Consider the following 27,365-nt stretch of genomic DNA (forward strand, 5'->3'; position numbering starts at 1 on the left):
TACAAATACTTGTACATATCTTTATTATAACACTTCTCACAGTATAGTATAATTATGTAATTATATGCCCACCCCCCTAGGTAGGATCTGGGTTTCATTTATTTTATTCTCCTAGTAACTTGGACAGTGTTCAAGTGCACCATTGTGGTATTTCACAGGATAGTTTTACTGCCCTAAAAATTTTCTGTGGCCTATAAATTTATCCATAGCTTCTTGTCACTACTGTCTTTAAAGTTTGCTTTTTCCAGAGTGTCATCCAGTTGGAATCATATAGTATGTTGCCTTTTCTGATTGGTTTATTTCACTTAGTAATGTATTTAAGTTTCCTCCATGTCTCTTCATGGTTTGATAGCTCATTTCTTTTTAGCACTGAATAATATTCCATTGTCTAAGTGTACCACAGTTTATTTATCCATTCACCTAACAGAGGACACCTTGCTTGCTTCCAAGTTTTGGCAATTATGAAACATCTGTGTGCGAATTTTTGTGGATATAAGTTTTCAACTCCTTTGAGTAATTATCAAGGAGTGTAGTTGCTAGATCATATGTTAAGAGTATGTGTAGTTTAGTAAGAAACTGTCAGACTGTCCTCCAAAGTGGATGGACCATTTTGCACTCCCATCAACAATGTTGCTTTACATCCTAACCAGCATTTGGTGTTGTCATTGTTTTATATTTGCGCCATTCTAATAGGTATCTTATTGTTGTGATATCTTACTGTTGTTTTAATTTGCTTTCCCTTGATGATATATGATTTTGAACATCTTTTCATTTCCTTCCTTGTTATCTGTATATCTTCTTTGATGAGAGGTCTGTTCAGGTCTTTAACCCATTTTTCAATTGAGTTGCTTGTTTTCTTATTGCTGAGTTTTAAGAGTTCTGTGTATATTTTGGATAATAGCTCTTTATCAGATGTAGCTTTTGCAAATATTTTCATCCAGTTTGTGGCTTGTCTTCTCATTCTCTTGATGGTGCCTTTTATAGGGCAGAAGTTTTTCATTTTAATGAAGTCCAGCTTATTAACTGTTTCTTTCTTGGATCATGCCTTTTTTGTTGACTCTAAAATATTGCCACACCCAAGATTATCTAGATTTTATCCTTAGTTATCTTCTAGTTTTGTAATTTTTTAGGCTTATGATCCACTGCTTTTGCTGAATTCCACAAATTTTGACAAGCTGTATTTTTATTTTCATTTGGTTAAACATATTTTTAAAATTCTCTTGAGATTTCTTCTTTGACTCAGGTGTCATTTAGAGGTATAGTGTTTATTCTCCATATTTTCTATGATTTCCTAGTTATCTTTCTGTTATTAATTTCTAGTTTAATTCTATTGTGGTTTGAGAGCAGACTTTGTATAAATATTGTTATTTTAAATTAATAAAGCTGTGTTTTATGGCTCAGAATGTGATACATGTTAGTGAATGTTCCATGTGAGCTTGAGAAGAAGGTGTATTGGGCTGTTGGATGAAGTAGTGTATAGATGTCCATTATATCCAGTGATCGATGATGCTTTTGAATTCAAGTATGTCTTTACTGATTTTCTGCCTGTTCGTTTTGTCCATTTCTGATAGGTGGGTGTTAAAGTGTCTAACTATAATAGGATCCATCTATTTCTCCTTACAGTTCTATCAGCTTTTGTTTCACGTATTTGGATGCTCTGTTGTTAGGCACATACAAATTAAAGATTGCTATGTCTTCTTGGAAAAGTGACTTCTTTATTATTACATAACAATAGTGTATTTCCCAGATAATTTTTCTTGCTCTGAAGTCAGCTCTGACATTAATATAGCTATTCCCCCCCTTTTTTTTTAAATAAAAAAAATTTTTTTTTAATGTTTACTTATTTTTGAGAGAAAGAGAGAGAGAGAGAGAGAGAGAGAGAGAGACAGAGACAGAGACAGAGCATGAGCTGGGGAGGGGCAGAGAGAGGTAGAGATACAAAATCTGAAGGAGGCTCCAGGCTCTGAGCTGTCAGCACAGAGCCTGACATGGGGCTTGAACTCATGAGCCTTGAGATCATGACTTGAGCTGAGTCAGATGCTTTACTGAATGAGCTACCCAGGCACCCCTTCCTGCTTTCTTTTGATTAGCATTACCATAGTATATATCTTTCTATCCCTTTACTTTTAATCTATATGTGCCTTTATATTTAAAGTGGGTTTCTTGTAGATAGCATATAGCTGGGTCTTGTGTTTTGATCCACTGCAATAATTTCTTTCAATTGGTGTATTTAGGCCATTGATATTTAAAATGATTGTTGTTATAGCTGGATTAGTATCTACCACATGTTACTGTTTTCTGTGTCTGGTCCTTGTTCTTTGTTCTTAGTTTTGTCTTCCACTCTTTTTCTGTTTTTTGTGATTTTTATTGATCGTTTTATATGATTCCACTTTCTCTTCTTTCTTAGCACATCAGTTGTACTTCTCTTTTTACTTTATTTTAGGTGTTGTCCTAGGGTTTGCGATATGCATTTACAACTAATCCAAGTCCACTTTCAAATAACACTATAGTGTTTCATGGGTAGTTGCCAGTACCTTATAATGAAAAAAATCTGTCAAATTCTTCCCTCCCATCTCTTATATCATTGTTGTCATTCATTTCACTTATACGTGATCATAGATTATACGTACATAATATATACGTATCTATATTATGTATATATATAATCTAATATATATGTATCTATATAATCTAATACATCTTTTGCTATTATTATTTTGATCACACTGTTATCTGTTAGATCCTTTAAGACTAAGACAAATATAAGTTTTATTTTACTTTTGCTTATTCATTTTCTCATGTTTTTCCTTTCTTTATGTAGTTCCAAATTTTCTGGCATTTTCCTTCTCTCTGAAGAACTTCTTTTAACATTTCTTGTAAGGTAGTCTACTGGCAACAAATTCTCTCAATTTTTGTTTGTCTCAGAAAATCTTTATGTCTTTTTCACTTTTTTTTTTTTGATGTTTATTTTTGAGAAAGAGAGAGGGAGACAGACTGTGAGTGAGAGAGGGGTAGAGAGAGACAGACACAGAATCTGAAGCAGCCTCCAATCTCTGAGCTGTTGGACACAGAGCGGGACATGGGGCTGAAACCCACGGACTGGGAGATCATGACTTGAGCCAAAGTCGGTCACTCAACCAAATGAGCCACCCAGGCACTCCTCATTTTCACTTTTGAAGGTTAATTTCCTGGGGTACAGAATTCTAGGTTGAAGGTTTTGTTCTCTCAATACTTTAAATATTTCACTTTACCTTCTTGCTTGTTTGATTTCTGAAGAGAAGTTGCATGTAATTTTTATCTTGCTCCTCTATAGGTAAGATATTTTTCCTTTTCTTTTCTTTGAATATTTTCATTAATCTTTGATTTTCAGAGCTTTGAATATGATATGCCTATGTGCAATTTTTTTTGGATTTATTCTGCTTGATGTTCTCTAAGATACCTGGATATGTGTTTTTGTGCCTGATATTAATTTAGGGAAATGATCAATCATTATTGCTTTAAATATTCCTTCTGTTTCTTTCTCTGTTTTTTCTCTTTCAGGTATGTCCCTAATGTGTGTGTTACACTTTTTATTGTTATCTTAACACCTCTTTGATATTCTGTTCCTTGCTTTTTAAGTCCCTTTTCTCTTTGCTTTTCGGTAGGGAAGTTTCTCTTGTCATATTCTCAAGCTCAGAGACTCTGTCTCAGCATGTTTAGTCCACTGTTGAGCTCATCAAAGGCATTCTTCATTTCTGTCAGAGTGTATTTGATATTTAGCATTTTCAATTCCTTTTTAGAATTCTTATCTTTCTACTTACATTATGCATCTCTTCTTTATGTTATCTACTTTCCCCACTAAAATCCTTAGCATATTAATCATAGTTAAAAAAAATTACTAGTGTGATAATTTCAACATTCCTGCTATATCTGATTCTAATTCTGGTGCTTGTTCAGTCTCATCAAACTGTGTGTTGCCTTTTGGTATGCCTTATAATTTTTTTGTTGAAAGGTGGACGTGTACTTGGTAAAATGAACTGTGTTGCATAAATCTTTAATAATGTAGTGGTGAGCTGTGGGGGAGGGGAAGTGTTCTATAGTCCTATGATTAGGTCTCAGTCTTCTGGTGAGCCTTTGCCAGTGGACTGTGAACTTTACCTGTGCTTTTCAGTCCCTCCCCAAACCCTTAATTGGGACAGGGTGGCTGGAAGGGGCTAGAATTGGGTATCATCCTTCCCTCAGGAGGCTCGAGCCCTGCTGAAGTGGATATTTCCCTTCTCCCAGGTAGGTTAGGCTCCGATAAATCCTCAGCAGGTTAAAATTGTAAAATGTTTTTCGATTTTTCTGGTAAAACTGTTTATCCTGAGGGCAGACCTTGCTAAGAAAAACAGAATATTCTGTGTTTTTCAAATTGGTTCCCATTCCCTCCTCCTTGCTAGAAGCACGAGGGAATTTTTCTCTGGTATTCACTGTGAGGCTCTGGTAGAGCTCCTGGAGGTAAAACTCACAAACGTGTGGGAACCCCCTTGCTGATCCCCCCTGGAGTTTTTAACTCTGACCGATCCACGCTGAACCTCCAGCAATCCATCAATTATAGTTCAGGGTTTCCTGGCTCTGACTCCCATGGTGGTTTCTGCTGCAGTAGGTTGTGATTCTCCATTAGTCTCTCCAATTTTCAGGGCAGTGGTTTGCCTTGTCAATCACTTCTCTGATGGATCTAAGAAGACTTGTTGACTTTTCAGTGTGTTCAGCTTTTACTTATTGTTAGGATGAAATGGCAACCTCTAAGTTCCTTCCATGCCCAACTGGAGCTGTTTTTGTTTTTCTTATTGTTCATTTTTTTAAGGCCTGTGTAATCCCTGATTTCAACTTCTCTTAAGTTTCCATTGCTGCCATAGAATAATTGAGGAGGAGTTGTGAATGAATTTATACATATGTCTTGTAATTCACAGCTTTCCCTGAAGTTTATTTCTATATTTTTCACAATGTTAAACCTAACCAATAAAACTTTAAGTGACTTGGGCCTCCTTTAGAATAAATATTATCTACTTGTGATAAGAGGAATGCAGAGGGCTGACAAACCTCAAATCTGAACTTTTAAAGCCAAATTCAGAAAATGAACTGATCAGAATGTTTGCCTTTGCTACTTGTATTTCCAAAGTCTGAAACTTACATTTCTTGCCCATGGCTTTGCTTTTCAGAAACTCAGGAAATAATATTTTCCTCTAACTTTGAAACATAGTTGGATTACCTCTAATAAATACTTGAGAAAGCACTTTACTTTGCTCCTTAAAGCAAGGTAACCTTTGAAAGAAAGAAGAGTGTAGGATGTAGAGGTGATCAAGTTTTTGTGAGCACTTTATGGTGCCTGTTTTAGGTTAGACTAGAAAGCTGAGCATAAATTATGAACAAAAATTCTCATAATCTTTAGGAAAAGGCTCTGCAAAATCACTTCACAGCCATTCTCTCATGGAATACTTAGACATTTCTGCTTCCTTGGGCTCTAAGACTATACATCGAAACTTCCTAGAACAGTTCTGTTCTTGTTTAATTTTGTCCTTCTTAATAAATGTGTTGTGTTAAGTGTTAAGAAAAATGATCTAATATTTATCTTTATACATTTTAAATGGCCATAAATTAATAAGTCAGGATAAAATATATTACTAGTCATGTTTTTTTTCCTTTAGAAAGTAAAAGTGGTAATTTTTTTTACATGAAACATGAAGAATATTGAGTTTATTACTTTTTCTTCTCCCCTCCCTTTTTCCTTTTCTCTTTCTTTTGCTCCTTCCCTCCTTTTCTCCTTTCCTCCATCTCTCCTTCCCTTTTTTCTTTTTTCCAACCAATAGCTATTTGTTAAATACATATTCAAGGCACCCACAAAGTGTAGGTTTCATTCTTTTATTTAAAAAAAATTTTTTTGTTGTCTAACAAGGGGAAGTTGTGCAGGGACAATGAAGAACAAAGCAGGTAAGAAATTTACTCAAGAAACCAGGTGAGGAGACCATCTCTGGTTGCTTTCTCCCATGTCTTCCACAGGGAGTGGAATCTGAACTCTTCATGACTCCATCATAGATTTCTATCTACATACAGATCTTTCTGGTGCTCTCTGGGAAGACTCTGAACCATAGGTCATTCTGAAGTCCCGGTTAATCTCTACAGAGCTAAAATCTGCGTTCTATGATTAGCCCTATCAAACATCTGATTTAGTTCTGATTAAAGTTCTTGGTCTTTAATTTTTCTTTTTATAGAATCTCTATTTCTAATCACAATAAATATGGTTTTTCTCAGTCTCCAAAGATTTGCTGCTCGATTTTTGCTTGCCAAAGTCTCCCTGGTGAATGCTGATGAGGCACTGGAGCTGGGACATTAAGTAACTTGGTAGCATGACATTTCATTAGAACATTGTAAAGTAGAGAATGAGAGCTCTAGGAAGCTGTTTCTAGCTTACTTCAGGACATCGGAGGAGAAAGAAAGTAAGTAGTTCTCTAATTTTTCCTCCTTGTCTGTCATTTTCTTCAAAAGGACAATGTGCCTTTTAGGTTTTATAGGTAACAGCTTCTCTAGTTTTTATTGTTTCTTTACTTTAATATGCGTGGAACAAAAGTTGTGCTTCTGTGTTCTGCACAGTGTCTGGAAACCTGGACTACTTTGAAGTTCCTTTTATCATTGCTCCTTATTTAGTGCCGTGCTGCCAGCCTTTCTACTCAGCCCATATGACTCACGGGTGAGCTACAGCCCTATACCTTCCTTGGTCCATTCTAGGATGACTTGATCCATTCTAGGTAGGTTAAGTAGGCTGTTCTAAGATCCCCTTGTACTATGAGTCTGAACCTTAATTTTATTTGCTTTATGAGCTTTTGGACCAAAACATTCAAAGGTATTTGCTGATGCAGCTGCACTGAAGGAATTGGTGACGTCCACTTTGGTGCTATGTTCTAAGTGTAACGACTTCAAAAGTTGGGCAAGGAGAGGGAGATGCAGAGATAGAGCAAAACAAATGATAATCTGGGCTGGGGCTGTGGACCCCGATGGAAGCAAAACGTACTGAAGATTATAAATGATAAAAAAGGAAGGCAAAACAATGATAAGAAAAGACCTTATTTGGGCAAAATGCAATCTGGCATTTCTGGTGGTAAATTAAGGATTCCTCATATAGTTAGTTAATGGATGAGATACTTGAGAAAGAAGTCAGAGTTGTTAAGTGTTTCATAATGACATAAGGGAATAAATCTAGGAAGATCCTATGTCAAAATACAACTCCAAAAGAAACTTTTCATATACAGCTAGGGAGACAGTCTGATATTTGTCAGTGCTTATCAGAAATTCTGGCTTGGGTCCAAGCTGGTATTCAATAGTGTCTGGGAAAGTTTATTCACCTGGTAAGAGAATGGAAGGTGGACCTGTTTGAACAAACTTGCTGCAAGAATTTTGCTTGATGAAGGAAGGAGAAATTTTTCCTGAAGGACTAGGGGTAGGCGGGGAGGACAGTGTGACACTTGCCTCAGCTTTGGTTCTCCTGCTAGTTTAGGGACTTGAGTTTAAACCCTGTGGAGAGAGGGGCTATAGGTGGGAGATGGAGGGCTGTGTTCTAGAGGGAACGGAGATGCCCCCATCACTGCTTTTATGGGGGCAGGAGTGTGCACTGAGACACCAGAGATTCCTGGGTCAATGCTGCAGATTTGGGAAATCCAAAGGACAGATTCCTTGGCCCTGAACAGTTGGAGTGTCACAGCCAATACCCACAGGCCATGAGATCTGGGAAGGCTGCCTTAAACTGTTTGCCTTTGTTGGTGCAAAGAAAGATGCTGGGGGTAGAAGTCAAGGTGTGACAAGGATTGTACAGAATGCAAAAGGAAGCACAGTCATCTCATGACTTCACCTTGAGAACACTAACATCCCAGGATTTCATAGTAATCCTGGGGCAGGTTCAGGGCTTCTGAAAATTTCAGCCATGGAGCATAGAGTCTACTTTTTTTTTTTAAGCTTTGAATCTAGTTTGGTCCCTCTCTCCCTCTTTTCCTCCCTCCCTTTCTCCATCTCTTCTTTCCTCCCTCTATCCCTTTTTTCTTTCCATGCTATTAAAAATAAAGCAGTCTACTGTTTTATTTACCTTTTACTACATCTTAATTTTTTTTTTTTTTTGCTGCATTTTTGTGTTATTGAATGGGCCTTGGGGACTGTTTGGACATTGCCTGAGCACTCTTAGTTCAGCTGCATCCCTAAATCATCTGTCCTGGTACTGGGCATATATTGATTTTGTTTGTTTTTTGTTTTTGTTTTTGCTTGTATATCCATTCCATGATTGTTCTTTGTACACTTACCATTCATCACTCATAGCCCAAGTGGTATGGGCAAAGCTGACCATGACCCTGGTTCCTTATATGGCTCAGGATTTGGTCATGAGAGCCACATTGCCCTGAATTTTGTTGGAGCTCTTGGGAAAGAGGTATGCTCTCTTCTTCTGGGACTCCTAACCTGGCAGAGCGGAACTGGAGCTGCTGGTGCTCACCTTTGCCACGATACTGGAAGAGCCTGCCTGAGAATGAAGCCAAGAAGAAGATAGCAGATCAAAGAGGAGCAGAGCCAGATTCCTGACTACATTATTGAATCTTTGAACCTAGTCATGCCAGACACATTTTCAGGTTTGAGTCAAAATGGACTTTTCCTGCCTAAGCAGTTTGAACTGGGTTTCTGCCACCTGAAAAGTCCGGCAAAACATGGCACCTAAGCTATACCTGCTGGTGCTGTGTTAGGAAGATGATCAGCTGAAAAGAAATGATGCCATGGACTAATGCCTGTAAAATAGGCATTCTGAGAAGAACCTGAGAACTAAAACGATCTTGTCTTATTAGGGACAAGACTGGGGGATGCCAGGAAGTACTGGGGTCTCTGGTCATTAGAACCCCTCCCTTCTTGCATAAATTCCCCTCTATTTCAAGTCTACATATAAGCTCAGGATAGGATTTAGGGGGTCAACACTGTGAGTTTGGGAGAAGGCCATTTTTAAGATTTTTTTACCACACCATAGCTGTCTGACTGCTCATTAGCAGATCCTTTGCTCACAAACGCACTTGCCTGAGCTATACCTTGGCTCATCTGGATTGTCTTATTGTCTATATTCTGGCTAAAAAGTAGAAGAGGGTGGGACAGTAGTTCTCAAGACTGGAAAATGAAAGCCTTTCCACATTTTTCTGTTTCTTCCAAGAGACTTATTTTTAGAAGTGTGAAATTGACAGGTATGTGCTGTCTACCATTCTGTGTACCTGACTGCCTCAAGGATACAGGCTAAACTTAGGATACAGGCTGACTTAGGCCATAGGAGCCACAGTGAGATATACCTAGTCTCCAAGATAGTTTAATCACAGATTGCATACCTGCAACATTATCTCTAAATTTTTGACCTGTAAGGGCACATGACTCAGTTGATTAAGCATCCAACTCTTGATTTCTGCTCAGATCGTGGTCTCATGGTTCGTCAGTTCAAGTCCTGCATCAGGCTCTGCACTCACAGCATGGAGCCTGCGTGGGATTCCCTCTCTCTCTCTGTCCCTCCTCTGCTCCCACTCTCTTCCTCCCTCTCTCTCTTAAAATAAATAAACTTTTTAAAAGAATTTTGTCTCCTACACTTTTCCAAAGACAACATCCGATGGTCAACAGACACATGAAACTTATTGTAACTTGTGACACATGTTACTTATTGTAACATGACAAGGTTTTAATTTAAAGTTGATGTATGTTTGTTTTATTAAAAAATTTTTAAATGTTTATTTATTTTTGAGACAGAGAGAGACAGAGCATGAGTGGGGGAGGGGCAGAGAAAGAGGAGGACGCAGAATCTGAAGCAGGCTCCCGGCTCTGAGCTGTCAGCACAGAGCCCAGATGCAGGACTCGAACCTACAAACTGTGAGATCATGACCTGAGCTGAAGTTGAACGCTTAACTGACTGAGCCACCCAGGCACCCTGAAGTTGGAGTATATTTATGAAGCATGTGCACGCATGCATGCGTGTGTGTGTGTGTGTGTGTGTGTGTGTGTGTGTGTATGAGTGTTTACTTCAGGTTCCTGGAATTGGATTAATTGTAATTCTTGGTTTATGACCCATGCTCATTATTTGTCCATGAATGGACCATTTTTATTCATTTCTTGGCCTTTTGGGCATAGACTGTACTTCCCCATACCCTCTGAATTTTGGCATGGTTATGGACTTGCTTTGACTAACAATACATGACCAGATATGATATGAAATATTTCTGAGCAGAAGCATTAAAAGCAAGTGTATGATCCATACAACTTTCCCACTCCTGTGGTGATTGTGGAAACTTTCTAACCCAGGTCTTTGAGTGCTCTGATGAATGGATTCTCCCTACTGATCTGCACTGGATATGGAGAATGGACAGGACATATACTTTCATTGTCTTAGAGAATTTGACTCATCGGAACAGTATAACCTAGCCTACCTGTCCATGCCAGTTAGTAAGCTTTTGTCTCTCAGTGCCAAACATACCATTGTCTACCATTTTTCTGGGGCTAGGATTTTGCTAATCATATTCTTCCTTGACCAGCTGGCTCCCTGTTATGTTCCACCAATAGGTGACTGCAGAGAGAAAACAGAGAGTAGGAGGATGGTAAAGGGACTTTTCTGTTTTGCTTGTTGTTCCTGTCAGTATTGCTTCAACAGTGGTTTCTCACCCTGACAAAGTCAGTTGATTCCAGTTTTTAGCTTCTAGCATTTTCAAAACCAATTTTATTGTACCTCCACAGAGAGGCTAGCCCAAGTCTGGTAGGGCCCCCTCCTCAGACTCCACAAGGCCCCTCCTCTGAGTTTCTTGATTCTTATAATCCTGATCTTTTTCTTTTATTCTTCCAGTCCTAAGGATAGTAGCTGATTAATGCAGTTACTATAGCTATGCTCCTTTCATTGTGTCTTTGGCTTTTTAATTCCTCAGATACTTATTTAACTGCTTTCTGATACTAAATTGTCTGTTAAAATAATTGGTGTGGTTTCTGTTTTCCTGAATGGATCTTGGCTGATACACAGATTGATAACAGTTATTTTTAATAATGCAGTTATCACCCATGAATTTGGCATCCAAGAACAAAGCTAGGTCCTTGATAATAACCTTTATCTAATGGTGTAAAATCTAATCTAGCTATGTGTCTCTATCCCATCTTCCAGTTTCTTCCCACAAATGGTAATCCATGGCTTTGGTCCATTGTTTGTCACTTCCCTTCTGTCCTACTTATGTAGTTTTATTATGTTTATATGTGTCCCTAACCCTAAAAAATGATAAATTGTAATTATGGTTGTTTTAGCTTTACAGAAATGGGTAATATGTGGTATGTAATCTTTGGAATTTACTGTTTAACTTATTGTTAGGATTTACCCATATTGCTGTTTATTGCTTTATTTGGTTTTACTCCCGTATAATGTGCCATTGGGTGAATAGCCTGAAATATATAATTTGAAGTAAATGAGGAAAATCAAAGTCTAGGTTTTGCGTAATTTGGAAACAAAGATTTGATATTGAAAAATGGTTCTACAGTTCTGTCTGGCATAGTTTCCGGGCATGTACCCTGGGCTCACTGATCAGGTGGCGAGTAAAGAAAGAGTACACATCTCACTAACCATTTACATTTGTTAAATATGAAGAGTTTATTTTAGGAATCTTTAGGTGAAATGTGGAATGGGATTTTTGTCTTTTACAGTTTAACTTTTTAATTTAATTAACAAGGAATCCCAGAGTGGAAAGAGAGTCAAAATAGAAATAAGGTTGCATGGACCAAATAATCAGATGCCTTACTTTTTAAAGTGTATCTGTGAATCAATGTCTTCTTAAAAGAAAAGCCATATCCAGTGCAGTATGATGACAAACATTTCCTCTGGGCCATAAATGGGCAGAGATACAGGAGTTGATAAACTGCAAGCTCTGTAAGATACTGTTGATTACAATTGACATCAATTACAAAAACAATTATGAGAATTGAATGGTGGTCATTCTCAGAACAATTCTAAAGCCTTCTCAGTTTGTTTGAATTCATTTCTGTGATAGAGCTTCCTTGCCCTGAGCCAGTCAGTGAATTCTAGTGTTCTGAAAGAAAGCTACCCAAGAGATACCCAGCAAATACTGGATAATGAAAATAATAGAAGCTAACATTTATTGAACACCTTCTGAGAACTTGGGCTTGCTAAATGATTTACATGCATCATTTAATTTCATCCTCACAGGAAGGTGGTACTATCATTGTCTCCATTTGTTACAGATGAGGAAATCAAGATCTAGAGAGAATCAGTAACTTGTTCAAACTCACACAGCTATTAAATGGTGAACTTGGATTTTAAACCCAGGTCTCTCTCTCTCTGCAACCTGAGTTCCTAATCTCACTGTTCATACTTCGACCAAACATAGCCTTTCTATTTGTATTATGTCTGATCTTTCTTTTTGTGGTCAACTTCAAATTGTCTCTTTTAATGATAGGCAGTAAGACAAGGAGTAGTAAGAATTTTTTTTTTTTTTTTTTTTTTTTTTGACTTTCAAGCACATGTTAAGTGAGAGTTTTACTTGTCTCCTCTGACACAATCCTTGTAGTTGGTGATTTGGCAGTTGCTTCCTTTCAGATGTTCAAAATGATATCTTATATTGGCTTTGGAGTTATTGTACATCCATTCCTGAAAGCCTTTGTTCTTTCTCATGATCCAAGGCTAACAGCTTTTCATTTTAGCCTCTGTTCACAGATAGGAATAATCTTGCCACAGCACATATACTCAACATTAAGCCTGAATATAGACTCTGACATGCATGGAGAGCTTTTGTCCTTGTTTTCCTGCAACAATTGACCTCTCAGAGATCAACACTTGTTTTTTTTTTATCCTGGAGCATTGCATGCTTAGACTTGCAAACCACTTTCATTTGCTTTTAAGATGTGGAGATAAGTTAATTTTAGTGGAAAAGAATGTATACTTTTGTGCATGTATTTTTTCTCTAACCAGTTTCTGAAGAACTTGGTTGATAACCATAGTCTAGATAAGAAGGACCATTTTGAGCAGTGGTGACCAAGAAATCTTGTGTTCATTTAAAACTTTTGTTTTCTCTCTTCTCCAACAGTAGCTATTTGGGGGAAATTGAGGCAACACAGCAGTGATGAATAATGTTGCTGATATTGTTGTTGGGAGACAGGGTATAGGATGCAGAGAAAGCAGGGAAAAGAGGAGGAAGGATCATGGTTATAAAGCCATGTTTTTCTTATCTGTAATGAAATTGTTTTATTTCTGCCCTTGGCATAATTTTCCCTCAATAGAAAAAATGACTTTGATGCTTTTATTTTCTGTATCAAAAACTTATTTCCTCTGAACTTGAAAAAATTTTTCTTTGCACTCCATTTTGAAGTATTATTATATTCTAATCTAAATGCAATATTCTGGTATATTTCCATTAATCTTTAGAAAGGTGTTCTAGTCCCCTTGACTATAACAGAATGCCTTTTCTGTGCCTGAAATAGCTGTTCTCTGTGAGTGCTCAATTACATTGTAGGCCTGTTCTTTTTTTTTTTTTTTTAACATAATTTATTGTCAAGTTAGCTAACATGCAGTGTATACAGTGTGCTCTTAGCTTCCGGAGTAAATTCCCATGATTCATCACTTACGTACAACACCCAGTGCTCATCCCAACAAGTGCCCTCCTCAATGCCCATCACTCATTTTTCCCTCGCCCCGCACTCCCCGCATCAACCCTCAGTTTGTTCTCTGTATTTAAGAGCCGCTTATGGTTTGCCTCCCTCTCTATTTGAAACTATTTTTTCCCCTTTCCCCATGGTCTTCTGTTAAGTTTCTCAAATTCCACATATGAGTGAAAACATATGATATCTGTTTTTCTCTGACTGACTTATTTCACTTAGCATAATCCCCTCCAGTTCCACCCACGTTGCTGCAAAATGGCAAGATTTCATTCTTTCTCATTGTGTAGGCCTGTTCTTAATGTCCATTGCTAAAAAGAGTCAATCTTTCTCCAGTGTTCAACTTCATGTAGTCACTCTCATCTTTTTTTTAAAAAACTGTTTATTGAAGTATAAGACACATGGAAAATGCATAAATCCAAAGCTTGATAAATTTTCATGAGGTGAATCCACTTGTATAACTACTGCCCAGATCAAAAAATAGACAATTGCCAGCACATCAGACCTGTCTTTATTCAAGGTAAATTACCCAGTCATTGTCCCTCTTCCCAAAGGTAAGTAATGTCTTGATGTCTACCATCATCTATAAAGGCTATCAGTTTTAAACTTTATATGAAAAAAATCATACAATATGTGCTCTCTGGCTCCTTTCACTCAAAGTTATGTTTGTAAAATTCTCCCATGCTGTTGTTGTGGCAATAATTTATTCATTTTCATTGCTGTTTAATATTCAATTGTATGAATATAATACAGTTAGTTTATCTTGTTTATTTATCATGAACACATGGGTGGTTTCCAATTTTTGACTTATATAACAAATAGTGCTTCTATTCACATGGGTTCATGTGAGGCATCTTGTCTTTCTTTTGTTGAATATAGTAATCACACACATATCTATCTAGAGGTGGAATTGCTAAGCCATAGGAAATGCACATGTACATTTGTTGCAGCTACCACTGAATGGTTGTCCAAAATGGTTGTACAATTTATTCCATCTCTGTTAGTGTATGAGAGTTCTGATTGCTTCTCAGCCTTATCAACACTTGGTATTCTTAATCATTTATTTTTATTTTTAATTAATTTATTTAAATCCAAGTTAGCTAACATATAGTGTAACAATGACTTCAGGAGTAGAATTTAGTGATTTATGACTTATATAACACCCAATGCTCATCCCAACAAGTGCTCTCCTTAATGACCATCATCCATTTAGCCCAAATTCCCACCCAGCACCCCTCCAGCAACCCTCAGTTTGTTCTCCATATTTAAGAGTCTTTTATGGTTTGCCTCCTCCTCAGTTTTTATCTTATGTTTCCTTCCCTTTCCCTATGTTCATCTGTTGTGCTTCTTAAATTCCATATATGAGTGAAATCATATGATGTTTGTCTTTCTCTGACTGACTTATTTCTCTTAGCATAATACACTCTAGTTCCATCCATGTTGTTGCAAACGGCAAAATTTCATTCTTTTTGATCTCCGAGTGATATTCCATTGTGTGTGTGTGTGTGTGTGTGTGTGTGTGTGTGTGTGTATCTCACATCTTCTTTAACCATTCATCAGTTGATGGACATCTGGGCTCTTTCCATAATTTGGCTATTGTCAGTAGTGCTGCTATAAACATTGGGGTGTATGTGCCCTTCAAATCAGCATTTTTGTATCCTTTGGATAAATACCTAATAGTGCAATTGCTGGGTCGTAGGATAGTTCTATTTTTAATTTTGGAGGAAACCCCATACTGTTCTCCGAGTGGCTGCACCAGTTTCCATTCCCACCAGTAGTGTAAAAGGTCCTCCTTTCTCTGCATCCTCACCAACATATGTTGTTTCCTGAGTTGTTAATTTTAGCCATTCTGACAGGTGTGAGGTTGTATATCATTGTGGTGATCTTTCTTGATAAGTGTGGTGTGATCTTTCTTGATAAGTATTTCCCTGATGATGAATAATGTTGAGCATCTTTTCATGTGTCTATTAGCCATCTGGATGTCTTTTTTGGAAAAATGTTTGTTTATTCCTTCTGCCCATTTCTTCACTGGATTATTTGTTTTTTGGGTGTTTAGTTTGATAACTTCTTTATAGATTTTGGACACTAACCCTTTATTAGATATGTCATTTGCAAATATCTTGTCCCATTCCATTGGTTGCCTTTTAGTTTTGTTGATTGCCTCCTTCATTGTACAGAAGCTTTTTATCTTGATGAAGTCCAATAGTTCATTTTTGCTTTTGTTTCCCTTGCCTCCGGAGACATATCTAGGAAGAAGTTGCTGCAGCTAAGTCAAAGAGAGTGCTGCCTGTGTTCTCCTCTAGGATTTTGATGATTTCCTTTCTTACATTTATTAAGTCTTTTATCCATTTTGAATTTATTTTTGTGTATGGTGTAAGAAAGTGGTCCAGTTTCATTCTGTTAGCCATTTTGGTGATGTACAGTGAAATATCATTATGGTTTTAATTTACGTTTTCTTGAAGACTAATCAAACAACTTTTATATATTTATTGGCCATTTGCAGAATCTCTTCTATGCAATGTCAACTATCCTAGTAGGTTGTTTTTTTATTGGTTTGTAGTTCTTTTAAAATTCTTCATATGAATAGTTTGATAGATATATAATTGTAAATTTCTATTCTTATAACAGTATCTTTGGATGCACAGAACTTCACTATTTTAATGTAGTCTAATTAATTAATCTTTTGCTTTATGTTTAGTGACTTTTCTGTCATATTTAAGAAATTTTTGCTTACCACACGTCATACAGGTATTTTCCTTATTCATCTTCTAGAAGTTTTATTGCCTGATGTTTCACATTTAGATGTATAGTCTATTTAAAATTTATATTTGTATCAATGGCTGTATTTAATTTTTATGTAGTATCTAATTAACAGAGTATCATTTATTGAAAAAATGTTTCTTCTTCCTTCACCACAGTATCTCCTTCATCATAAAGAATAGATCTGTTTCTGGACTCTTCTGTTCTATTGGTCTATCTATGTTCCAAGTATAGTATCTTAATTACTAGAGCTTTGTAACTTGAATCCTGATAACAGTGGGGTAAGTTCTCCAGTTCTATTTTATTCCATATTCAGTCTTTTGAATGAACTTGGCTCTTTGAATTTCCATAAAACACTTCAGAATCAGCCTGTTCCTACCTCCTCCTTAAAGTCTTCTGCGATTTTGACTGAGGTTGCATTTCACATATATATCAATATTGAGAAAACCAACATTTTAACAATATTGAGTCTTCAAGTGTGATAACATGCTATTTCTCTTATATAGAGCTTTTAAATTATCTCTTCATGTTTCTATGCTTAATTTCTGAGTATCTATTATTGGATTAAAAAAATTTTTAAATGTTTATTCATTTTTGAAAGACAGAGAGACACAGAGCACAAGCAGGGGTGGGGTGGAGAGAGAGGGGGACACAGAATCCGAAGCAGGTTCCAGGCTCTGAGCTGTCAACACAGAGCCCGACGTGGGGCTTGAACTCACGACCGGTGAGATCATACCTGAGCCAAAGCCGGACGCTCAACCTACTGAGCCACCCATGTGCCCCTCTATTATTGGATTTATACCTAGGTATTAGATGGTTTAAGAAATGACATCTTTAAAATATTTTTTGATACCTGTTGTTAGTATATAGAGATAGATTTATATTTGCATATTTATCTTATATGATTCCTTGGTAAATTCTATTAATTCTAATAAATGTCTGAACATCCTTTTAGATTTTCTATTGATAAAGTCTTATTATCTGTGAATAATGATAATTTTTCTTTCTTTTTCAGTATTTACAACATATATATTATATTAAAATTATAAATATGTGTATGTGTGTTTACATGAATGTGATATATATATATAATATCTTATAATTTTTAATTGCAAGATTTATAATGTTGATTAGAAGCATTGATACAGAGTGTTCTCATTTTATTCATGATCTCCAGAGTCGGGGTGGGGAAATTTGAAAAATTTCAGCATGAGTTTCTCATTAGGTTTCTTATTCTTTATTGGATTAAGGAAGCTGACAAGAGTTTTCTGGATGTACAATTTTATCAAACAATGTTTCTTATATATATTTGTATGATTATATGTTTTTTCCCTTTACTTTGTGAAGGTGGTAAATATGCTGAATAAATTTGGGTTATTAAACCAACTTTGTATTAATTGAATAAACCCCAATTTGTTATTTCTTTCTATGTACTACTGGATTTGATTTACTTATTTTGTTTCATATATTTATGTTTATTTTCATTATCTATAAATTTCCTTCTTGAATTGTATATTTCAGGTTTTGATATAAGTATTATGCTGGCTTTATAAAATGAGTTAAGAAGTATTTCCTCTTTTTCTATTCTCTGGGTGAATTCATATAAGATTTGTACCACATTTTTCTTAAATCTGTAGAGGAGTTCACTGGTGAAACCATCTGAATCTGGAGAATGTTTAGTGGTGGCTAGTTTTTTATTAGATATTTTATTTATTTTCTAGTATGGTAATATTCTAATTTTCAAAGTTTTGTGTTAATTTTTGTAAGTTGTATTTATCTAGGAGTATATTTTATATGCATTTTCAAATTTATTGACAAACATTTATAATACCTTGTAATTTTCTTTTTCATGTCCATAGTGTCTGTAGTGATGTCCTATTTTTATCACTTATATTGGTCATGTGTATCTTCCCTCTTTTTTCTTGATCTTTCTTGATAAGAGTTTTTAATGTTATTAGTTTTTTTTTTAAGAATCAAATTTTAGCTTTGTTGATTTTCTGTACTGTATTACTTCTATTTGGATTTAATTTGCTATTATTTTTAGTTTCATAAAATAGATATTTACATCATTGGTTTTTAGTCTTCTTTTTTCTTTCATCATTATGAGAATCTTTTTTTACCCTTTGTACTGTTTCTTGCCTTAAAGACTAAAATTTCCCTTATAATTATAGTTTTAGCTGAATTTCACAAGATTAAGTATATGGCATTTTAATAATCATTAATTTAAAAACATTTTCTAATATCTATTATGATTACTTTTTTGACCCATAAGTTGCTTAGTTTCCAAATAATTGGTGATTTTCTAATAATTTTTCCTTTTCTGGTTTTTACATTAATTTTCTTGAATGATTTCAGTCCTTTGAAATTAGTTGAGACTTGCTTTATAATGGGTCAATTTTGATACATTTTTTTTGCACTTGAAAAAAATTATTCATCTGTCTTGCTTTAAGAATTAATGAAAATAAGGTAAAGCCAGTTAATTGCGTTGTTTAGATTTATTATTGCTTAGTCTATCACCTTCTCAGAGAGATGTCTTAAAATTTCCCATTATGATGGAGAATATATCCATTTCTCTCTTTGGTTCTTTAAATTTTGCATTTTATATACTTAAACCTATATACTATTAGGGAGATACAAGTTTAAAATTGTTATAATTTTTCTTTTACCATTATGAGAATCTTTCTTTTACCTTTTGTACTGTTTTTTTCCTTAAAGTATGTTTTTATGGTTATTAGTGTGACCACAGAAGCTTTTTCTTTATTCATTAATTATTTTGAACATTTTTTAAGGTTTATTTATTTAATTTGAGAGTGTGAGCAGGAGAGGGGTAGAGAGAGAGGGAGAGAGAGAGAATTCCAAGCAGGCTCCATGCTGTTAGTGCAGAGCCCAGTGTAGGACTTGATCTCACAAACTGTGAAATCATGACCTGAGCCAAAATCAAGAGTCAGACACTTAACTGACTGAGCCACCCAGGCACCTAACACAGTAGCTTTTTAAAAAATTAGTTTTTGCAGGGGTGCCTGCCTGGCTTAGTTGGTAAAGTATGTGACCCTTGATCTCTGGGTTGTGAGTTTGAGCCCCATGTTAGGTGTAGAGATTACTTAAAGATAAAATCTTTTTTTTTTAATTTTTTTTTCAACCTTTATTTATTTTGGGGACAGAGAGAGACAGAGCATGAACGGGGGAGGGTCAGAAAGAGAGGGAGACACAGAATCGGAAACAGGCTCCAGGCTCTGAGCCATCAGCCCAGAGCCTGACGCGGGGCTCGAACTCACAGACCGCGAGATCATGACCTGGCTGAAGTCGGACGCTTAACCGACTGCACCACCCAGGCGCCCCTAAATCTTTAAAAAAAATTTTTTTTGCATATTTTATCATTTTTTCATTTTTACTTTCCAAAATCTCTGTGTCTTTGAATTTAGTCATACTTCTCATAATCAGCAGTTTAAGAGTTGGCAAAGGCTATGAAGAGAATATATACGTGAGTTTGGGCTTATTTCTCTGTGCCTCCCTTCTGTCAGTGATCCCAATGCCTCTCTGGGCCCCTCTGGATGCATTAACAGGCCCAAAATACATTTTTTTCCCCTTCTTAACTTTATGAGAAAGCTAACTGGATTCTTTGTCTTTTAGGATTTGCATTCTGCAAACATTTTTAGGCTGTGCCATCACCGTCTCTTCTCTTGCTCAAGACTTAGCAAATGCACCAAGGGGAAAAGTTGCATGCAGAATACTGGGCTCACTTCGAAGAATTTCTGTTCTTTCTGAGATCTTGGTCTCTCAGTTCCTGCATGCCCCCAAAGTTCTTGAATGCCTACAAATATATTTTAAAACTGTTTTATACAGCTTTTCAAGTTACTTTTGGTGGGAGTGTTGGTTTATGAAAACCAGTATGGTTTTAAATAAAATGTCCACATCTACCTTTGGTATATTAATTCTCCTGAAAACAAAACTTTTTTTAAAAAGCTACTAAGTCTATGGGGGTCTTCATAATCCACTTTATTGAGGGTTATTTTTTTAAAGTTTATTGTTTAAAACAATTTCTTTTTCACAAGCAACACTGTCCCTTCTTACAATATATGCACTTTAATAAACACTTAGTATCTCCATCTACCAAGATGGACAAATAGAAGTTATTTGTGGCAGGTGATCTTTCTTTGGGCATTTGCTTGATTGAACTTTTCATGTGGAATATTGTCGTCTATCCATAAATTGGACACTCAGGAGAAACACCTTCCACCTCAGCAGGTGCCCTTGTTGAAGCAGACTGTCAGAAACATTCATGATGACTGACAGATTAGGGAAAGGAAGGAGATCTAGGAAAGGACTGGTGTACTTGTAGAGTATGTCCAGTGGCAGCTACTTCTAGAAAGTGTTATTTTAGCCTTAAAGTGAAAAGTAGGCTTGGCCAGCAAATATAGGGTTTTAGTTTTTGAAAATTGCTTTGATTTTTCTTTTTTTGTCATCTCAAGTAAACAAGTAAGTAGCCTAAAAATGATCCTGACTGTATGAAGCCAAAGTAATAGTTTGAGTGTCTTTTCAAGATCTCTTTCAATTCAGTCTCTATGCTATTAAAAAGAAAGTTAATATGGTTTTATGTAGAATAGCACCTAATTTCTAAGATGAATGCAGTTAAATACTTTTCTTGATAATTTCCATTTCCATTTCTCTGCTCATCCCTCTACCTGTAATAGATTTGGTTTTTCTCTGAATTTTACTTTGGGAGCTGGCTCAGATTTCACCATCTTGAGAAAGCCATCCCTGGTTTCCACACCCAGTGTCACTATGCCTTTACTTATTATTTATTAATACTTGTCATGTGTCAAGTACTGAATCAGCACTCTAACTAATTATCACATTTAATAATAAAAAACACAATGAGAGAGAGGTCACCATTTTAGAAATATGGAGAATAAAGTTCAGAGAACCTAAGAAATTTGCTTAGTCATACCATTAATGAATGGCATTGCCTTTTTCTTTTAACCTTTGCATTTGCAATATGCACTATGTATTGATATTAAATCCCATTTTTTGTTATTGCTCATCTGTAATTTTTTTTTTTTTTTAAAAAATTTTTTTTAACGTTTATTTATTTTTTTGGGACAGAGAGAGACAGAGCATGAACGGGGGAGGGGCAGAGAGAGAGGGAGACACAGAATCGGAAACAGGCTCCAGGCTCCGAGCCATCAGCCCAGAGCCTGACACGGGGCTCGAACTCACGGACCGCGAGATCGTGACCTGGCTGAAGTCGGACGCTTAACCGACTGCGCCACCCAGGCGCCCCGCTCATCTGTAATTTTTATGCAGTCTTCATATAGTCCATTATTCTTCCCTCATTTTGTCTAGTAGAAAACTTTATAGATATAAGTGCTTACTACTGTCCATAACTATTTGGAGTATAAAGAAAATAATCAAGAGCTCAGCTCTTCCTCATATCTTGAGGATTAAAAAGATATTTTGTCAAAAAGGAAACACCAGATGTGTTCAGTTTTAAGCCCTGGACACTTGAGGGGAAAGTAAAATTGAGCAGCCCTTTGACAATCATGAGGAATATTTCTGGAGACCTAAATAGTTCTCTAAATTCATGAATCTCATTAGTTCCTTCGAACCCCCATTGTCTATTTTCATTATAAGCAGTAATCATTTTCTTTTGGGGACCATAAAAAATAAAAATCAAAGCTATAGAAATTACTTTCTGGAATTATTGTTTATGTAGTGATGGGCTAAGGATGGCAGAAATAAGCTGGGATATGGATATTGGAAGGTTTTCTAGACTCCCTTACGAAAAAGTGACATATACTTTATTATTATAACGATTACTTCAGAGAGAGAGAAAGAGAGGGAGGGAGGGGCGAAGGGAGAAGGAGAGAGAGAATTTCCAAACAGGCTCCATGCCCAGCATTGAGCCTGACCTGGGGCTCAGTCTCACCACTGTGAGATCATGACCTGAGCTGAAATCAAGAGTTGGACACTTAACCCACTTGGCCACCCAGGAGCCCCCAAAGTGACATATTCTTATACTCTAACCAAGTGTCCAATTCAAATTTGTGTTTCACTCAATTCAGAAATTCTTATAGGCTGAGATCATGAGACTTGCTTTCAAAATAGTGGAAAACACACATACGAAATCCTGAGAGAAAAGTGATGACTCCTTTAGGCAACAATAGTTTTTTGGGAGTGATTTTTTAAAAAAATTTTTAATCTTTATTTATTTATTTATTTATTTAATTTTTTTTTTTCAACGTTTATTTATTTTTGGGACAGAGAGAGACAGAGCATGAATGGGGGAGGGGCAGAGAGAGAGGGAGACACAGAATCAGAAACAGGCTCCAGGCTCTGAGCCATCAGCCCAGAGCCCGACACGGGGCTCGAACTCACGGACTGCGAGATCGTGACCTGGCTGAAGTCGGACGCTTAACCGACTGCGCCACCCAGGCGCCCCATAATCTTTATTTATTTTTGAGAGAGACAGAGACAGAGCATGAGCAGGGGAGGAACAGAGAGAGAGGGAGATGCAGAATCTGAAGCAGGTTCCAGGCTCCGAGTTGTCAGCACAGAGCCTGACGCAGGGCTTGAACCCATGAACTGTAAGATCATGACCTGAGACGAAGTTAGACGTTTAACCGACTGAGCCACCCAGGTGCCCCTGGGACTGATATTTTTTATTGGAGTAAGACCTCTTTGTCAGACTGACAAAAGACACCTTACCTCAAAAATTTTTTAAATAAAATATTTTAGTTTGGATATGAAATTAAAAACCATAATAATTAATCTTAGGGAGTATTTTATTCTTTTTTACTAAGTTTTATAGTTAAATTTAGAATTTTTCTTTAGATAGTTATTTAAAAATGACATATATTCCTTTTTTTCAAAAAAATTTTAAATGTTTATTTATTTTTGAGAGAGAGAGTGAGCGAGCATGCTTGCTCCTGCGTGATTGGGGGAGGGGCAGAGAGAGAGGGAGACAGAATCTGAAGCAGGCTCCAGGCTCTGAGCTGTTAGCACAGAGCCCAACGTGGGGCTCGAACCCATGAACTTCAAGATCATAACCTGAGCCAAAATCGGACGCTTAACTGACTAGGCCACTCAGGCACCCCCAAAATGACATGTATTCCAATTAAAATTTTCTTCCTTTTAGATATAAATGTTTGTTCTTTCATACCTCTTTGAATACAAATGTGTGTTCTTGCACTCTGTTTCAATTTACAAGATTTCACTGAATTTTGATATCGTCCTCATTGCTTTAGCACACATACCCTTTATTTTGCCCAGGTCATTGTCATTTTTAAAAAATGCCTACTGCTTACAATTCAGCCAGTTCAATTTATTTTTGTTAAAATTAATCTCAGCTATAACCATTCATGGAGTCCCGCCTAGTCAAATGTGGCTTTTGGATCTAGGGCAGAATCAGAAAAGATATGGCATGATGCTGCCATTCATTTCTTCTCTCCATAACAAACATGGCTTATAAATGATGGTACTCTAACTTGCTGGGCTTGGATGGAATTTCCGGATCCTCTCAATATGCTACTCTAGGCTGTCACTACCAACGGATTGTAGACTTTGGCAAATCAGGTGAAGCCCCTGTGCCAACTTAGGTCTTCTGTTTTAGTTAAGGGAATTGTATATTATGCTAGATAGAATTTAAAAATACTGCCAATACCAAAATTTACTATAGCTAGTATATTTTTTAAGTATGAGAATTTAAAAAACTCTTCGCACCCCCAGGATAAAGCTCACACAATAAGCGGTATGCACCAGAACTGCTTTTAAACCTAATGATCAATGACAATTTGCTTCTGTGAACCCGCCTCTGAAAACCAGCCAATCAGTAACAGCCTCATCCTTTGAAAGTCAGCCAATAGGCAGTGGACTCACTCCAGTGACTGTGGATCTGAAGCTGGCATTAACGAATTCCTGTTTCTGTAGCCAATGTAAGCATGCTTCTTTATCACCTTTGACACTATTATTGCCTCTGTAGCTAACAGTCCCCTGCTCTCCACCCCCCCCTTTCTAAAAATCCCCTAACATCAGCAGTTTGCTTAATTCAGTGAGACTGTGCCTAATCAGCATAGCTCTCACCTACCTAGGTGAGCGATAAGTCAAGCTTTGCAGCTTTGATTTTTGTTTCAAAGTTTGAATGGGGGTCTTATACTTTGATAGATGACAGTATATGTCAGCACTTTTTTTTTTTCGGTAAAGTATTGGCCACATGACTGAACCCCCCCCCCCCCCCACCAAAAATAGATTTCACTGGGATATCACATTAAAAAGCATGGAGAAATTCAAATCTTCTTTCCCATTTTAACTGCATGGAATGTATTTCCTTGATGTAGCGTCCATTTTATTTAACTTGCATATGACATCAGCCTTTTGAAATAGAACATTAGCAAATCTGACGTGCTTAAAGTGTGAACAGTTGGGGGCTTTAATGAGAGGAAAGTACTGGTAAATCACTAGGAGTAAGCTAAGAGTTGATGAGAGATAGCAAATAAGTCTTTTTAGGGTTCCCCAATATGTGACTGTACTGGACCATTTCTTCCCTTTTCTCTAGACATCCCAAATCAGCCTAGAAATAGATTGGAAGGACATACATATGTGGGAAACTAATTTGGTGTTAAGCTTGCCAGTAGATCATAGGGCGAGGCTTTTGATGTTGGTGATGGTGCTGGCAGGGGAGTGACTCAACAGCAGTCCAGGACTAAGTACGGATTATACTGCCAGTGGAAAGAGCATGATGGGTTGGAAGAAGTGCAAAGGACTTGGTTATTAAATGTTTTTGTAAGAATGAGGTGCAGATGTGATTGGAGACGGAGAGGAAAACAGATGGGAGGATTGTGATCAGCGAGAGGAGAGAGAGGGCTGAGGTAAGGATTTCAGATGTACTGCATTCAGATCAGAAAGATTTTCAAGCTTCAGTGGTGTAGTATATGCTAGTCATTTTTGCCAGATGCTGTGGGAGCTGCAAAGATGAGCGAGCATTAGCTTCTGCTCTCATGCACCTTATAGTTTAGTGGGACTAGAGCTTTATGAAGAGGTTGATGTGAAATGTTTGAGGCTGGCTTTGGGCAGGAGGCCACTGAAGCTAAGGAGAAATACAGGCAAGTGAGGTCCACGTGCCAGGTGGTCATCAATGTAAGTGCTAACAGCTGAGGATAAGGCAAGGCTAGGGGCTGAAGTGAAAATGCCGTGCATCGCAAGGAATACAGGATAGTTCTGATTCATTCTTTCTTTTAATTTCTTCCTTTGAGATTGTTTAGTAGAAGATAGAAAGCTGAAAACCCCACAGAATCCAGAGCAGATGATAGGAAATTTTTAGAGAAGTAGATACACATTTGTGAGGGGAGATAGATCTGGCTAATTGTGATGCCATTATATTATTACTTGAGATATTAAATGCCACATGGATTGCCTGAAAATGTGAATTCACACCCCAAAATTTGAAACCTTCTTTTGTGAGGAATGTGTACCTCTGGGAAAATTATTAGTAGCTGCACAATTTCTCCTGATTATTTTTCAGGATCTAATGCTGAGCCATTAACACTGAAATGTTTGAAGAATAATGCAGCATTAAGTGATAATCATTTGGTATTTACAACAATTGTAGGAGAAAGATAATTTTGGAAAGTGTTAGACCCTAATATTAAAGATAAATCAATAGAATCAAGGCAGAGGCCTAACTACAGACTGAATTTGGGGTAAAGTTGTAAAAATTCATGATTTCTTGCTGTACTTAATCTTCTTAAGCCAAACTGTTACACTTTATACCCAGCATCACTGGTAATTTATCCACAGTGTCCTCACGTTTATAATTTATACTGCAAACCTTGTTTGCACTACTTGCTTTTTTTTTTTTTTTTTATAAGCTGCCTTTCAATGTGCAATCATTATATGGTTACTAGAGGGAAGCTTGTTAGTGGTATTGGAGAGCCGAGATGAAAGCAAGTGCCCTCAGATGGACTGTCTGTTCTGAATGCAGTTTACTGGGAGGTAGCAGCTATCAAAGGAAACATTGGCCGCTGCTGGCAAGTTGGAGGGTCTGAGAGATTTTCAGATCACATGTTGATGGCAGTGAATAGTTGCCAGTGGGTTTAATCTTGGCATTCTGCCTACCCAGTGCCCGGGCAGCTCGCAATAGGAAATGACAGGTATGTTAAAGCATGAGACAAGCGTGTGATATGGTTTTGGACAGAGGCCCCAGAGTGCTGCTGGTTACTTTGGGTATTGCCGTGTGCTGTCTTTAACCTTAACACCTGCTTTTCTTCACAAGGTAACCAAACTCATGGGGCTTCAGCCCTAGAGGAAAAATAATTTTTTAAGAGGCATGTTTACATCTTTCCTTTGTACTTAGATAAATCACGTGCAGTGGCATCTGTTGGCTGCACTTGTGATGGGGCCAAGCGGGAGACAATATACCCGCAGTTTTCTCATTTAATTATAAGGGAAAGAGCAGATCATCCTGATGTCACATGCTTGGGTATCATGGCATTTCTAGCATCTGGCGCTGCATGTGGTGTAGTTAGGCTCATATAGCTATGTGGCAGGAGTAAGATGCCCAGGGCAGACAGAAATTGAGAACAAGATTATAGGCAGAGCCAAAATAAGTGGCACATCATTTATGGAAACCCTGAAATATTGAACAGAGCCTTAACTTGGGCAGCAGATTGGTTGCACATGGTCTTTTCTGCTGCTGGTGGTTAATGTAGCAATTAAACAAAACAAAACAAAACAAAACAAAAAAAAGAAAAAGGAGAAAACATATTGAGCAAATGCCCTGATAGAGAGGTCAAAAATTAGCTGAAAAAAAGGAGGTGGTATTGCTCATGTATCTGTTTACTTATATAACAGTGTTTGCAAGCATATCTTGCTTCTTATGGGAATACTGATTCCATCATTGAAAGCTTAGATTGCTTATGCCAAATACTAGGGCTGCAAAAGCATCTCTTCCTTTCACG

General features: G+C 36.9%; 1 long non-coding RNA gene across 1 annotated transcript in view; it reads left to right on the forward strand.

Moving 5' to 3' along the window:
* Positions 1-489: 489 nt before the first annotated feature.
* The window catches only part of LOC121030572 (uncharacterized), a 96,988-nt gene continuing 70,112 nt past the window's right edge, over positions 490-27,365 (forward strand). Inside the window, exons 1-2 of the long non-coding RNA XR_005790298.1 lie at positions 490-578; positions 6,664-6,667. This is a non-coding gene — a long non-coding RNA (uncharacterized LOC121030572). The remainder of the gene's footprint in view (positions 579-6,663; positions 6,668-27,365) is intronic.

Source organism: Herpailurus yagouaroundi, unplaced genomic scaffold, assembly GCF_014898765.1.
Source record: "Herpailurus yagouaroundi ecotype Mexico unplaced genomic scaffold, PumYag 140, whole genome shotgun sequence".
NCBI classification, from domain to species: Eukaryota; Metazoa; Chordata; class Mammalia; order Carnivora; family Felidae; genus Herpailurus; species Herpailurus yagouaroundi.